Source organism: Nematolebias whitei, chromosome 1 (genome assembly GCF_014905685.2).
Source record: "Nematolebias whitei isolate Nwh7 chromosome 1, NemWhi1, whole genome shotgun sequence".
NCBI lineage: Eukaryota > Metazoa > Chordata > Actinopteri > Cyprinodontiformes > Rivulidae > Nematolebias > Nematolebias whitei.
In genome coordinates, this window is record NC_056498.1 from 73024559 (window position 1) to 73040271 (window position 15713).

Consider the following 15713-nt stretch of genomic DNA (forward strand, 5'->3'; position numbering starts at 1 on the left):
ATTTGAATGAACATCCCCTAGAGTTTTGAGAGTATCTGCTTCAAACTTGGTCAGTAGCAAGATTGCAGATTAAATTAAGCTGTGCAATTAATTAAATATGGGAGTGGTGGCGCAGAGGTTAGAGACGGTAGGATTGTAACTGGAAGATCGCCGGTTCAAGCCCCGGTACCGACAAAGGAAAAAAAAATGTGGGTGGGGTAAGTGAAGCACCCACACCTGCCCCCACCCTCATACGTCCCACTCTGGGCCCTTGAGCAAGGCACCACCATCTGCTCCTCCGGGTGTCCTAGATAGCAGCTCTCTGCTCCACAGAGGGCTGTGGGAGCTCGGTGGTCCGTGGTTGCGTCAGGAAGGGCATCCGGCGTAAAAATAACTGCCAAGTCTTCATGCGACTTAGTTTGCTGTGGCAACCCCTAATGCAGGGAGCAGCCGAAAGAAGAAGAAAAAAATATTAAAAAATTATTTAAAATGCTACCAGGACCTCTTTACCAGAGCAATATTACAAAAATAAAGAGTATATCTAGCATGTCCCATAATGATGCAGAAAACAGATGCATGCATGAAATGGTTGTGAATAAATTATCTGAAAAAAAATGAAGAGTGAATCATTTAACATTTTTGTGAAGTACCTAAATTAGGACATTTATGGAAGTCTCATGATACAAAGCATCTCTAAAAGATACACAATCCTGTTTGGTTGAGACTAAACAGTCTATTAACACAAACTTTCTAAAAATGTTTTATATCATATATACCTCAGAAATCATTTTAGTTCTTATTTTAACCTGCCCTTAGGCAAAACACATACGTTTTTTTCATAGTATTAATATGAATCAAATTTGAAAACATATGAAAACTTTTATTTTTATATTTTTTGGGTTTCGGTGTACAAACAAAGTATGACAGAAAGAGATGGACAGACTTTATTATTCCCCAAAAGAAATTATTTATTTATGTATTTGTATGTAAATATATGGGGCAGCACGGTGGCGCAACTGGTAGAGCTGCTGCCTCTCAGCGAGCAGGTCCTTGGTTCAAACCCCGGTCCAGGGGCCTTTCTGGATGGAGTTTGCATGTTCTCTCCGTGCATGCGTGGGTTTTCTCCGGGTACTCTGGTTTCCTCCCACAGTCCAAAAACATGCATGTTAGGCTGATTGGTAACTCTAAATTGTCCCTAGGTGTGAGTGAGAGAGTGAATGGTTGTTTGTCTCATTTGTCTCTATGTGTCCCTGTGATGGACTTGCGACCCGTCCAGGGTGTACCCCGCCCCTCGCACAGTGATTGCTGGACATGGGCACCAGCGACCCCCGTGACCCAAAATGGAATAAGCGGGTAAAGAAAATGGATGGATGGATGGATGTAAATATATGTAAAATGTATTTATTTCTCTCCTTTTTTTTTTGACAAAAGCTTTGAAGAAAAAATTGTGGAAAACTTGAATAGGTTTGAATATTTTCTATCTGTGTTCAAACATTTGTAATATACTGTGTGCAAAATTAAATACGGCTGAAAGAGTTCTGCTAATAACAAATTAAAATCTTTATTGCGTCTTTCCTTTCCAGATTTCTGAGATTCATGCTTCAGTGACAGTAAATCACTTTCTAACATGTTAATTTTCCAGCTGATAATTGTTTTACAGTAAATATTAACATGTCCTCTTCTTGACCTTTTCTAACTCAGCACTTCATTTTTTTATACTTTTCCTAACAGAGAATTGGAAATATTCAGTGATGTCACTCACTAATATTTTAATTTCATGCTCCAAGTCACTCCAATATATTTCTAATGGCAGAGAACGGAAGAAAGAGGGTGTAAGAGAAAAAGGATGGAGGATGTAGAGGGGAATGAGGCAGAGAGAGAGGAAAAGACATTGAAAATCTGAGTGAAAATGGTTGGGTAGAGGTGAGTGAGAGGAACTAATAAAGAAAAGAGGATGGGATAAAAAGAAAGGAAGCAATAGGGTGGTGAAAGAATCAAGGAATGAATAGTTTCCATTAGCTTTGCTTAGTTGACCTCAAAAGAGTAATTAATCTGAAACTTCATTTAAAGGAAGTTTTGTTCTGGTTTTTTTTTTTGTTGTTGTTTAATCTTCACCTTTGAAAATGCTGACTTTTTTGTTGTTGTGACTTGCTTTGTTCTGATAGACGAACATTTTTTTAATACAAATTTCTGTTTAAATTAATGCTAAATTCTTGTATCTTGTAAGAATTGTTTGCATTCTGAAGGATTCACATTGCATGGCACTGACATCAGGAACAAAAGTTTTACATCACACCTAAATTCTTCATATTTTGCTTCCAATCATGAAGACTTTTTTGAAACCTACCAAAGTAAACTCAGGTCCTCTGAACTGATTAAAAGTTTGTTTTTTTTGTTTGTTTGTTTTTTTCCATTTAGAGGACTTGTGTTAGATTTTTCTACCTGGATGAGCATACATCAGGACATGTTTCTGAAACATTTTGAAAAGGTCTTGATCAACGGTTTTCCAGATTTTCTGAAGGTGTAGCAATGTTATTGTCTGCACTATATGCACATGTATCTGTTTGTTGAGTTCACTCTTCTAACTCAGTACCTTTGCCTGTTATCTACATCTACCCTCTCCAGCCTGGAAGATGCCCACAATTGTAAATGTACTGCTGCACCCATTGTAACTCCACATCCTATCCTGAGCTGAACTCAAAGATCTAAGACATTTTTATGCACACAACAGACCTTTTTCTCTCGAGAAATGTTCACAAATTTGTGTAAATCTGTGTTATTAAACACTTCTCCTTTGCCAAGGTAATTCAATTCCATCAATCCATCCATTATCTTTACCCGCTTATTCCATCTTGGGTCACGGGGGTCGCTGATGCCCATGTCCAGCAATCCCTGTGCGAGGGGCGGGGTACACCCTTGACGGGTCGCAAGTCCATCACAGGGCCACATAGAGACAAACGCGACAAACAACCATTCACTTTCTCATTCACACCTAGGGACAATTTAGAGTTACCAATCAGCCTAACATGCATGTTTTTGGTCTGTGGGAGGAAACCGGAGTACCCGGAGAAAACGGTAATCAATTCAATTAAGTTTATTTATATAGTGCCAAATCACTACAAAGTTGTCTCAGGGCACTTTACATAAACATTCAGATACATATAAAATAATAATAATAAATGATAATAATCATTTTATTTAAAAAGCGCCTTTCATGACACCCAAGGACACTTTACAGTAAGAACAAAGATCAACAGGAATAAAGAATATAAAATACATACAGAATATAAAATGCGTAAAGAATATAAAATACATACAGCAAAGTTAAGGATAAGCAAGTCTAAAGAGATGTGTTTTCAGAGCAGTCTTGAATATAGAAAGAGAGGTGGTGTTTCTTAAGTCAGGGGGTAGAGAGTTCCAGAGATGAGGGGCAGAGCAGGTGAGTTTGGTTTTGTTGACAGGTAGAGCTGTGTGTCATCAGCATAACAGTGAATATGGACACCAAATTTACGGAAGATGTGACCTAGAGGAAGGAGGTAAATTATGAAAAGGAGGGCTCCGAGGACAGAGCCTTGGGGGACACCCGTGGAGACGGGGGAAGACTGGGAACGAAAGGATTTGAGCTGAATGAATTGAGTGCGGTCAGAGAGATATGATTTGAACCAGTCTAACGGAGTACCTGAGATGCCAATGGAGGTTAGTCTGTTGAGGAGGATAGAATGACAGATTGTGTCGAAAGCCAGTTAGTAAAGTTCTCTACCTAAGGAAGCCAGCAGACAAGTTGAATCTTGTCTTGGTTGCAGTCTCCCATCTTGAGCAAGCACAATGGCAACAGTGGAAAAGAAAAAACCCCTTTTAAAAGGAAGAAATTTCCAGCAGAACCAGGCTCAGGACAAGCAGCCATCTGCTTTGGCCGGCTGGGTTGAGAGGACAGGAAGGAGAGACAAACAAGAATGGCAGGTCCAGATATAGGTCCAAGAGAACCTGAAAGACAAAAAAACACATGTTAAAGGATAGAAAAAATAATTACAAATATAAACAGGTTGAGCAGAATAAGTAAAGACTGTAGCAGAGTGAAAAAATGTTGTTAGTTTGTCCTCCAGCAGTCTAAGCCTATAGCAGCAAAACTAAGGAATCTAAAACAGTTACATCTGGTCCTCTGGACATTCAAAAAACAAAACGAAGCAAAACAACAAAAAAAAATACAAACGTTTCGTCTTTCATCCGAAAGACTTCCTCAGTCTGAGGTGCTGTATTCAGCTCAGTCTTATAAATAGCACCTTCTCAGAGTGGATCAACCAGTTTGCTGCTGACAACCAAAACCAGCTGCTCACATGATCAAAAAGGACCATCAGTCCTGATGGCTGTTTACTATTCACAGGGGGTTGAGTGATACTAGCAATAACAGCATGGTAAGAGTGGGACAGTTGAACACGGAGGGCTCCACCTCTGTTTAATGATGGACAATTTATTTTCACAAAGCAGGAGGGCTGTGATCAGTCTTACATCAGGGAAACTAAACAGCCACTGGCCAAAAGGATGGCCCAGCACAGAAGAGCAACAACATCATGCCAGGACTCTGCGGTCTACACTCATCTCCAGGCCAGCGGTCACTCGTTCAGGGATGAAGATGTTCACATCCTTGATAGAGAGGAACGATGGTTTGAGAGAGGAGTAAAGGAGGCCATCTTTGTGAAAATAAATTGTCCATCATTAAACAGGGGTGGAGGCCTCCGGGTTCAACTGTCCCCCTCTTACAATGCTGTTTTTGCTAGTATCACTCAACCCCATGTGAATAGTAAACCACCATCAGTGTGCTAATGATCTATTGTTAGGCTGATGGTCCTTCTTGACCATGTGAGCAGCTGGTTTTTGCAGTCAGCTGCAAACTGGTTGATCTGCTCTGAGAATGTGCTAGTTATAAGACTGAGCTGAATACAGCACCTCAGACTGAGGAAGTCTTTTGGTTGAAAGACGAAATATTTCTACCTTTTTTATATTTTTTTTGTTTTGCTTTGTTTTGTTTTTTGAATGTCCAGAGGACCAGACTTAACTTTTTTGGATTTTTCTACCTGGATTATACAGCATGCATCAGGATATTTTGAACCATTTTGGCCAGGGTTGCCTTAAACTAGTTAGAGAGTTTGAGAAAACAGCAAGGAAAATGGCAGACTACAGGAACCACTTGCGATTCAACCTCATATGTCGACAAAGTGGCATCATTCCCAAGACCTGGAACTAAAATCTTCGGTCAGCGAGCACCGGGCAAGTAAGATCCTTCAGAAGGCACAGACCCAGCTGCTGAATGAATGGGTGAGACAGACCAATTTTACTATGGAGGCTTTGAAGGCCAAAGAAGAGCACATTAAACAAAAACTAACAACGTGCCTAGATCAGACCACACTTCGGCAGGTGATGGACTGTACACATCAGGCACGCTTAGCGCAGCATGTCAAGTCCAAGACGTGACAACAAAACAAGTTTAATTTACTGATAACTCATCAACACCATCACAATTCTAATAACAACACATTCAGTGTAAGGCAAAACTCCAGAAGACAATTACATGCCAAGGAGACAGAAAAGTAGGTGAAGAATTTATCTGACAGACAGCTCACCCAGCCGGAGACAGAGATTATTGCCAGGGGACTGAACTTTGCGGTTGCACCAAGTAGAATTCCTCTGGTGGAGATGATCACAACCACAGAATCAGCCATCCGCAACAACAAAATGAAAGAGGGTGAAGCAGAACAGCTCAGAATCAAAGTTTCATCCTGCCTCAGCAATGCTAAACCACCACTTTCTAACATCATTAGAGAGGAAAGGGATGGACTCACAACTCTTAGCAAGGACAAAAACATCATCATTCTCCCAGCAGACAAAGGAAGGTGCACAGTGATTTTGAACCAGGAAGACTATCATGAGAAAGTTATGACATTCCTTAGTGACTTAAACACTTTTGAACCTCTGAAAAGAGATCCAGGAAGTGGTTATAAGAAGAAGTTGATAGACTGCCTGAAAATTTTGGAACAGGACAAAGCTATTGACCGTTTTCTGTACCACAGACTGTACCCAGGGGAGGCCACACCTAGTCTGTATGGTTTACCTAAAATCAACAAACAAGGTGTACCTTTAAGACCAATTGTTAGCATGATCAACTCTGTCACTTACAATGATTCCATATATCTGATGTCTGTACACACCCCTTTAGTTGGCAGCTCAGAACACCACATACAGAACACCATGGACTTTGTGGATAAGGTGAGGGATTTCATCATGGAGACTGATGAAACAATGGTCTCTTTTGATGTCACATCAGTCTTTACGTGCATTCCTGTTGATGATACAAAAGAGGTGGTCAGTTTAAGATTAAAATCAGACACCACTCTCAGTAGAAGGACCACGCTTTCCACAGAACAACTGTGTCAACTCCTGAAACTGTGCCTGCAATCAACCTACTTCACATATGGGGAGCAATATTATAGGCAGAAACATGGGTGTGCTATGGGGTCTCCAGTTTCTCCTATTGTTGCCAACTTGTAAATGGAGGAGGTAGAAAAGAGAATCTTGACGTCCTTTTCAGGGACACCACCAAGTCATTGGTTCAGGTATGTTGATGACACATGGGCTAAAATTAAATCTCAGGAAGTCCAACATTTTACTGACCACATCAACTCTGTGGATAAATACATCAAGTTCACACGAGAAGATGTAAAATATGGCTGATTGGCTTTCTTGGACTGTGAGGTCTCAGTCTCTGATAGAGGACATTTGCAAACTGAGGTGTACCGCAAACCCACCCACACAGGCAAGTATTTGCAATTTGACTCCCATCGCCCGTTGGAGCACAAGTTAGGAGTCATCAGGACTCTGTATCACAGAGCAGACAGCATCCCCACTAAATCAGGAGCCAGGCAGAAGGAGAAATCCCACACAAGACAGGCTCTAGAGCAATGTGGATATCCTAACTGGGCCTTCCTGAAGGCAGAGAAGAAAGCCAAACAGGACTCCAGTCAGCCATCAGGTGAAAAGGAGGAACCCAGACCCAGACCAGTGGTCATTCCGTATGTTGAGGGAGTATCAGAGAAACTGAGATGTTTATTTTCTAAACATAACATCCCAGTGGCTTTTAAACCCCAAAACACATTACGGCAAAGACTGGTTCATCCCAAATATCCAGTCCCCTGGCACATAAAGAGTAATATTGTGTATGCTGTTCAGTGTCAGGAGGGCTGTGATCAGTCTTACATCAGGGAAACAAAACAGCCACTGGCCAAAAGGATGGCCCAGCACAGAAGATCAACATCATCAGGCCAGGACTCTGCGGTCTACACTCATCTCCAGGCCAGCGGTCACTCTTTCAGGGATGAAGATGTTCACCTCCTGGATAGAGAGGAACGATGGTTTGAGAGAGGAGTAAAGGAGACCATCTTTGTGAAAAGAAATCGTCCATCATTAAACAGGGGTGGAGGCCTCCGGGTTCAACTGTCCCCCTCTTACAATGCTGTTATTGCTAGTATCACTCAGCCTCCTGTGAATAGTAAACAGCCATCAGTGTGCTAATGATCCATCGTTAGGCTGATGGTCCTTCTTGATCATGCCATCACCCCCATCATCAAGAAACCATGTCTTGACTTTACCTACTTCAGTAATCTAAGACCAATCTCTAATCTGTCCTTTATTACCAAAGTTCTTGAAAAAGCCGTTGCTAGTCAACTTCACTCTCACCTATCCAACAATAACATTTATGAAGAATTTCAATCTGGTTTTCGCCCCCACCATAGCACCGAAACAGCTCTAATAAAAATAACTAATGACTTTCTTCTTGCTGCTGACTCTGCTCTTCTGTCTATCCTCATTTTACTGGATCTAAGTTCTGCCTTCGACACAATCTGTCATTCTATCCTCCTCAACAGACTAACCTCCATTGGCATCTCAGGTACTCCGTTAGACTGGTTCAAATCATATCTCTCTGACCGCACTCAATTCATTCAGCTCAAATCCTTTCGTTCCCAGTCTTCCTCCGTCTCCATGGGTGTACCCCAAGGCTCTGTCCTCGGACCCCTCCTCTTCATCATTTACCTTCTTCCTCTAGGTCACATCTTCCGTAAATTTGGTGTCCATTTTCACTGTTATGCTGATGACACACAGCTCTGATCAAGAAAACTCATCAGAGACTATTTCCTCAGGAGGCTGAGATGAGCTGGTCTGGGAAGCTCAGTCTTCACCTCCTTCTACAGGTGTGCAGTGGAGAGCATCCTGTGCTCCAGTATTAACATGTGGCATGGAGGCTGCACAGCTGCAGAAAGAAATGCTTTGCAGAGAGTGGTGAAGGCTGCACAGAAGACTGTGGGTGTCAGTCTCCCCACCATCACAGACATTTACACCTCCAGATGCATGAAGAGGGCCACCTGCATCATGAAGGACCCCACTCACCCAGCACACACACTTTTTTCCCCGCGCCCCTCAGGAAAGAGGTTGAGGAGCATTAAGTGTAGAACCACTCGACTGAGGAACAGCTTCTACCCTGAGGCTGTTAGGCTCTTGAATCTCTAACCAGGATTATCACTGTGAAAAAAAAATCACATCATGTTGCTGCTGATCTGTTTCATTTTGATGTGTTCATGCGTGCTCATCTGCTCACACAGACTCATGCTCATGTTCGTGCTACTGTTCGACATAACGTTTTTATGCTATTAGTGCTTAGTGTATTTTTAGTTGATGTTTTTCTTAGTTCACATCTTGGATGTTATCATTGTTTTTCTTTTACATTTTATTGTTGGATGTAACTGGGACCCTGTGTACATAATTTCGCTCCACCACATGTACCACATGTGGTGTGAATGACAATAAAGAATCTCTGACTCTGACTAACACTGACCTTTACCTTATAAGTAACTATTACCAGTATCTGCTTAGAAATATTTTCCGCAAATCCTGTACCTTCTGCAGTTTTCAAACAAATATGTATGTGGTGTATAAACATGATCAAAACCAGCAGTGTCTAAAATGTATAATACCAATAAATTGCATTGTTTGATGCTCTAAGGCAGTAAATCAGATCATCAAAGATTAGGCAAAACAAATGTACCCAACGACTGACATTTTTATTCCAGTCAAGGTTCAGTGGGTACTCATTATTATTCTGTGTTGTGTACAGTCCTTTTCTCTTGTGCCTGCAGCTGACAGTGAAACCTCTATAGGTACCAAGCCAAGCTTCAGACCTTTAATCCTTACTCGTAAGAAGTTGATGCCTGACACTTTCATAGTGATTTTGGCTTAGGAGACCATTGAGACTTCAGTGACAGAAATGGTGCAGTCTGGTTTTCTTGTAACTGGTCATGGGCCAATTCAACAAGATGCAGCAACTTATTTGCTGCTGGGACTTGTTTTGGCCTCATTACCTCCATACTGTTAGCATACATACTGTATCAATGACTAGAAGACACACACACGCAGCACACAGAAACCCCAGTCTGTCAGCTCAGAAACTGGTATCAGATTACTGAACAAGCATTAAGCTTTAACACCACCACTTGGCCACTTTGTCATTTCCTCTTTTTTTTCTTAAAACAATGTATATCTTGTTTCTCTTGTACATATTTGCAGCACCTCTGAAGTTGCTGCTTCTATAATACTATATAATCAGTTTGAAGCTTTTTGTCATTCCTCAGCTTACGAAGAAGCCAAAAAGCTATACAGTCTCTCATCACTATGTGTTCTACCTCCACATATTAGTTACCATTATATATAACTAAGTCTTACTAAAGAATGAAGAGTAGTATATAAATACATTTAGTAAATGCAGTGTCCCAGTGGTCACTGGCTTTTGTTATGATCCTAATATTTCTATTGACTTTTAATTATTGGTTAAATGTAAACATTCTGTAGTCCAAGCAGTCTAGGGTTGATATTTACAGTTTTAGATGTCAAGAATGCTTTTAAAAAAAGGTTGCTGAGCTTATTACTGGTTATTATCAATTTAACAAATAAGTATCAATTTTTTTCCAAACACCAACGATGGCAGACCTCTGCTCCGGTCGTGGGTTGCAGTAGCTCGGTGGTCACATCAGGACGGGTGTAAACTATTAGTCTGTCTTAATGTTATTGTGACCCCTGAGAAAGGGAGTGTTGGAGAAAATATTTCACTAATGTTCTGATGTATGCTAAGTAATCCATATAGAAAAATCTAAAAAAGTTAAGTCTGGTCCTCTGGACATTCAAAAAACAAAACAAAGCAAAACAGAAAAAAAGTAGAAACGTTTTGTCTTTCATCCAAAAGACTTCTTCAGTCTGAGGTGCTGTATTCAGCTCAGTCTTATAAATAGCACCTTATCAGTAGCTATGTTTACATGGACATAAATAACCGGATCAAACGGCCGGTCGGAATAAAAGTGTGTCATGTAAACACTCCGTTCGGGTTATTTTTTGTGTATTGGGCGCAATCCAATAGAATTTGTGATCAGAACGAAACGGGTGGTTTACGCGGATCTGTAACCCCATCGGTGTGCATGTAACCACTTAATCTGTTCCTTTTTTCTGACTGTGTTAAACTGTCCTGACTGCGCATGTGCGACGCATACCCCTATGTGTTTCCTTTTCCGCCTGGCTAATGGGTAGATGCTAACATGGCGGGGAAGCAAAACTAGTCAGTGAGCGATACTACATTTCTAATCGAAACTTTAAAAGAGCTCAAAATTTTCGAACGCCTTGACGGTCGAAAGTGTAGGAACACAGAGTTATTTAAACAAGTACATGAAAAGCTGGAAGAAGCCGGAATCCATCGAACAATTGAGTAAATAAAAAAATTGCTGGAAGAGCTTGAAAGCTAAGTACTACAAAGCTAAGAACAAGAATGGGAGAAGTGGCTCCGACTCCGCCACTTTTTCATTTTACGTGTCGATGGACGAACTGATGAGAGATCGGCCATTGGCCAACACAGCAGGCAGCAGTGTGGATCAAGGTTATGGGGAGGAATCTGAGGACTACAGCCCCAAAGCTAATCAGGAAGAAAGCATCCTTTCCAGTAAGACAGACTTTTCAAGCCACATTAACCCTCTGTACTGTATTACTTGATGCAATTGGGATACAACAAATATGTTAAAATGTAATTATAATAAGAAGCAAGAGTAGCTTTAGGGCTAGCATAATTATACCTCCGAGGATTGTGCACAATAGAGAACATGATACCTATATTGTGGATTATAACACTACCCCAACTAACCAGATAATTAACATAACAAATTTCAACATACCAGGGGCCCAGTTAGACTTTATTTTTTATTTTTTTCAGATGATGGGTCCAGCTTTGAAGAGGCAGCTGGCAGCAGCACACAACAAGTAAATGTGGCAGAAGACAGTGGTCCTAGAAACTTTCAAGAGACGAGGACATCAAGGAAGAGTAAGTTGTGTGTTCCAGATGACAAAATACAGTAACAAATGTTTATACAGTGTTTAGGGAGATTGTGTTAGTACTGCATCCAAGCAAGTAATAGCGTTTTACATCATTGCAGGACCACGAGGGAACTCTGGTTATGCAAGGGCCATGCAGACTTGGGCTACCGAACAGCAATCCTTCTACCAGAAGATGCAAGAGTCCCATAACAAATTAATAGAAGAACAACAGGAACGATGGCAGCAAAGAAAAGAGAGGCTGTAAGGTTCTTAGAAGAAAACACACTCTCAGCTGAGCGCGTAGTGAGGCAATGTTTTGATGGATTAAAGTCCATCATGACTCAAATGACCCCACCTCCACAGGGAAGGTCTCTAGTTCCTCCCTACCCTCAGCATCAATACCCAGGCCAAAGCCGTTCTTCTCAATTTCCTCAGAACCCCAAGCTACAACTCTGATTATCACCTCCATGACCCAGTTTAAAGACATAAGCTGAGCTAAACTAAGTAAAAAAAAACGAAAAAAAAAAGTTAGTTATTTGTGCAGCAGCAGCTACGGTTTCAGTTATATATATATATATATATATAAAAAATTATATATAATTTTTCTTTTTTTAACATTGAAATTCTGAAAGTAAGGGCAGCACGGTGGTGCAACTGGTAGAGCTGCTGCCTCTCAGCGAGCAGGTCCTTGGTTCAAACCCCGGTCCAGGGGCCTTTCTGGGTGGAGTTTGCATGTTCTCTCCGTGTATGCGTGGGTTTTCTCCGGGTACTCCGATTTCTTACCACAGAGCAAAAACATGCATGTTAGGCTGATTGGTAACTCTAAATTGTCCCTAGGTGTGAGTGAGTGAATGGCTGTTTGTCTCGTTTGTCTCTATGTGTCCCTGTGATGGACTGGAGACCCGTCCAGGGTGTATCCTGCCCCTCGCACAGTGATTGCTGGACATGGGCACCGGCGACCCCCGTGACCCAAAATGGAAGAAGCGGGTAAAGATAATGGATGGATGGATTCTGAACGTATAGGATGAGTTGATAAAGAAGTCACTGTTAAATTACATGTTACTGTAGTTTCAAATGACCAAAGAATGTTTTTTTTTCTGTTTTCATTACAAGATGTGATGATCTGTGCACATTGTCTGTTTTGCACAAACTTTTTGAATGTATAATTTTTATGGTTTTGTGATATATGCTACCTCAAATTGCACTGAAAATGAAACACGTTGCACACAGTGCCAACAAGAAATATAAATTGTTTACAAGAATTTATTAAAATGTTTGGTCCATTAAAGAGCTCCAGTGTACAAAGTACACTAGTATTATTTGCCGTTTTGTGATAATATCTTTATACAAATGTTAACTGCATCTGAACACATACATAACAAGTATATATTGTATACTTAAAAAGCCCCTTTAATGTAGATGGCCTGTACGGCGTGGAAATTTGGACATATATGCAGTCAGTGCCTCTCTTGCACTGTTTCCACCAACACTGCACTGAAGATTCACTGGCTGGTTAGGCTGAGGGTAGTTGTTTGCACGGTCACGTGCCTCTTTCAACCAGTTGCTGTTGCCATAATCCCTCTCCCTCTGGCAGAAGTTGTGGAGTGTGCAACAGGTGGCAATCATTGTTGGAGCAAAGGTGAAATGAAAGTCACTTCTTTTTAGAAGAACTCTCCACCGTGACTTCAGCAACCCGAAGGTCATCTCTACGCCCACCCTGACTGAGCTAAGGTAAACATTAAATGACTCTTGTTGAGGAGTCAGGTGAGTAGAGTTTGGGTATCCTTTGATGAACCAGTCCAACAGCGGGTATGCGGGGTCACCAACAATGAGGAGACTGACGTCCTTTCCTTCAATGTTCCTCACAGACTGCAAAGAAAGGACATGCCAATATTTAGTATTTTACTTGGAATTTGTTTAAAGGCATGGTTCAAACAAACTTGTTTTTTAAATAAAACTTTACAGCTATGTATCTCTACTTTGAGATACTTAGCTGTAATTGTTGTAGTAATACTAGATACAATATAGCAAATATTGGCAACATTTAACTATTTGTTTAAAGGCATGCTTCAAACAAACGTTTAAAAAAAGTACATCTAAGTATCTCTACTTTGCGATACGTTGCTGTAACATTTGTAGTAATAGTCATAAAATATATAATTATGTTTCTTTCTTGTTTAGTGAAATATAATTGTAAGAGTTCCCTGTAATAAACAGAATTAGCTTCAGCTTTGATTTCTGATTATCTTAAGGGTGAATATGTAATTTTTACTGATTTCACTCATATTATCTAGTCAAGCTTTCTTAGTTTTAAACTGATTTAATGCACCCACCTCTAACAAGAGTATGAAAGTGTATTAAGGTGAGAAAAAAGCTTCACACTTCTTTACTCTCACTTCTATCCATCACATCAGGTTTTGCTTCCTACTGACATTTAATCCAAACTGTTACCATGGTGATCTTGCCACACACCAACAGATCATCCTTTGTGAAACTGTAAACTCTGATTTTCAGCCCTATGTTGCTGGCAAAGCAGAAAATCTTGTCCTTTAGTTTACCCCTCTGACATGTCCAATAATTGTTTTCACATCATTAACAGTTTTCCAGCATAACCTTAGTGTCTCCAACAAACCCAGATCATTAAAAAAAACACATGTGCACCCACGATGAAGTTGGCGTGGTGTTTCAATGGGCAGCTCATTATTGATACATCTAAACTTTTTATGTGTAAAATAGCATAAAGCAATTTCTATTGTGCAAATACACTTTGTACATGAGGACCTTCACAAGAGTGCAGTGCACAGCTGAAGAAAAAGTAGATGCGTTTTTTTTTTTTTATCCATAACACAAGATTAATTGCATTTACTTTGAAAACAATCACTGGTCACCATAGAAACCAGAGTTTGAGTGATCTCTTAAGGCCTCCACATACTTGAGTGTACTGGGCGTACTCCATGAGCTGCGCAGACTCCACGCGTACTGTTCGCAGATGATTGAGACTTCATACTCGAGCGTACAGATTGCCTAAAATTCCCTCGTGACAAATTCCTTCATTTCTCACAATTTCAGTCATGGTGTCAACGGACGAGGAGAGATCTCCTGCCTCTTGGAAAAAAAAAAAGAAAACGCCATTAAACCAGTCCAGGGATGAAGAAGGGAATTTTATACACTGGTGAAGACATGAAGACGATGGACAGTGAGAAACTTTTTGAATATTTTCAAATGGATTCTAGTAAATTCGATGAGCTAATTGGGCGCTTTAGCCCCGTTTCTTCACCACCACGGCAGCCACCGCACATCTTGCAGCGCTGCACAGAGAGGAAGTCAGGTTGTGCATCCGCACTGGTTGGTGTCGCATACAAAACAGTTCGATGTGAACACCGTTTCTCACTGGATGGATGGACTGTACTTATATAGCACCTTTCTATCTGATCAAGATACTCAAAGCGCTTTACATTACAATCTGTGCCCTCATTTACCCATTCATTCATCACTCTACTAGATCTCTACAAAGCTAATTGAACAAGTCATTCTAAAGAGATTAATCAGTTCTTTATCACATTCATACTGTAGTGAACCAGATGACCTCAAATCTACCAGATGGACAGAGACTGTTAGTTTCATTGATCTGAATTAGTCTGGGCCATCTGATGACTTTCTTTCTTGAATTAATCAAGCAGAAAAGACAATCCTCTATAATCATTACTGTTTTACAAATGTTTTAATAATCAATTGTGGTAGTTTCACTCAATGCTTATAGGTTGAAAAGAACTACTCATCTTTATTTTACATAAACAGTAAGTAATGATTTTTATTCCTCATTCCAAGAAGAAATCACCTGAATAAGCATTCCTTGATTTTCTGTCTGAAATGAGTCAAGTCGTAAGTATGTGAAAGGTTGGTTTTCGGTCAACTAAAATGTTTACCGAGAAAAATGTCATGTTTAAACTTTTTCAGAAGATTACCAAGAGTTGACTCCACGAAGTCTGCTGTTGCTGCAATAATCTTTTCTGTATGTGAAAACAAATTTCATTCTCTGACCTCGACTGTTGATAAACACCTTACGTCAAAACCACTCCTCTTTCTGGTCCTTCCACGAATCAGAAAGCTCTAAATTGAACAGGAAGTCGACCCAAATAAAATGTGGCAACTTCCCAGTTCATGTTAGATTGAGAGTGCAGCCGGTTCTGAAAGTTTCAGAGCAATGAAGAGTCCAAGAGAGCAATGAAGAATCCAGAGGTTTTTGGGATTATAATTCTGTTTTGAGCTAACTACGCACGACTCTCTGAAGGTTTGGTAGTTCTCGACGGAGACGCTGAAACGAGTCAGAAAGGAACTAC